This window comes from Gadus chalcogrammus, chromosome 22 (genome assembly GCF_026213295.1).
Source record: "Gadus chalcogrammus isolate NIFS_2021 chromosome 22, NIFS_Gcha_1.0, whole genome shotgun sequence".
In the NCBI taxonomy this organism is placed as follows: domain Eukaryota; kingdom Metazoa; phylum Chordata; class Actinopteri; order Gadiformes; family Gadidae; genus Gadus; species Gadus chalcogrammus.
In genome coordinates, this window is record NC_079433.1 from 13,043,978 (window position 1) to 13,045,614 (window position 1,637).

Sequence of the window (1,637 nt, forward strand, 5' to 3'; positions counted from 1 at the left end):
CACAGGAAGAGCAGGAAGTTAGATGGACTACGTACGTTTGTGTGTGAGTGGTTGTGCGCTTTGATGCAAACGATGAAGAGATGGATGGATGCAGACGCCCGACACAAACACACGCTTTTTCACAAACGCACACACACACACACACACACACACACACACACACACACACACACACACACACACACACACGTTAACGTCATCAAATATCTACACACTTGACCTTACACAGACACATGGTGGCTGGGTGAACAAGAATGCATGAGACAGAGAGTGAAAGAGAGAGAGCGGTAAAGAGGAATAAAGAGACAGAAAGAGAGAGAGTAAAGGGGGAGAGGGAAATAGTGGGAAAGAGAGAGAGAGGGAAAAAGACCGAAAATGAGAGAGAGATGCACATTAGGGATCTTACACCCCATTAAACAAACACACGCCATCAACCACTTTGGCAATTATTCCATGTGCACAGAATGTGTAAGAGGCAGGGCTATGTTTTAGAAACATTAAGAAGAAGAGTTGCTGTTTTATCGGGCTAAAAGGGAAAGAGATAGAGAGAGGGAGTGAGGGAGAGAGATGGGAGAGAGAGACAAAGAGGGGAGAGAGGGATAAAGGTATTGTCGGGGGAGGGCTTTACAAAGTAAGCCAATTTATACAAGGTATCCCTGCTCGAATTAGCGGCTAATGACTCTATTAGCTTTCATTTTTGAACCAAGGAGATTTGCCTGCATAAATTAGTGGCTGATCATTGGCAAAGTGTCACGGCCAAAGGACAGTTTATAAATACAACAGCCAGCCGCTGTCAGCTCGGCCGTGTGCCGATATAGACGTCTCCGCACACTTTGTCGTTGGGAGCAACAGACTCGTGCCAGTCAGAGGGTGACAAGGGGCCCGTGGGTCTCCCGGGGGCGGGGGGGGGGAGCTCTCTCTCCGTCGTCCCTGAAAAGGTCAACTTGACGCGGGCAGAGCCCATCGACTTGCCCCCCTGTCGGCCCCGCTGATAAAAATCAGATAAACTTAAGACCACTCATCGATCCGGGCCGCCGAGTCCTGGGCAAATGTTGGCCCAGCGCGTCCCTCCCTCTTCTTCTCCTCCTCCTCCTCCTCCTCCTCCTCCTCCTCCATCTCCTCCTCCCTCTCCTCCCTCTCTTCCCTACCTTCCTACCCCACTTCTCCTCCTCTTCCTCCTTCCTCACCCTCCGCTTATTCCAACTCCTCCTCCCTCTCCTCCTTCTCATCCTCTCCATCCTCCTCCTCCTCCTCCTCCTCCGCCTCCTCCTCACCTCTCTGTGTGCATATTATTACAGCACACACACAGAACCAAGAGGGTGTGCGTTTAGCGGAGAGAGCGAGAGAGAGCATGCAGCACCAGTAAGGAGAGGCAGGGAGAGGTATTAAAGGTACCGGAGTGAGGGAGCAGAAGAAGGGCAGGGTGTGTGTGTGCACGGAGGTAAAGAGGAATGATGGCCGGTGAGTATTGAGAGAATGAAAAGTGGGGAGGAAGGAGGAGGAGGGGGACGGGGGGGGACGGGCTGAAAGATTAATCGCGGAAATTTGAGCACAGACGGGGAAATTTCATTAACTATGAGAACACTTGTTAGAGCTTAAATAGTCAAACGAAGGAAGGAGTATGGGGGGGGGGGGGG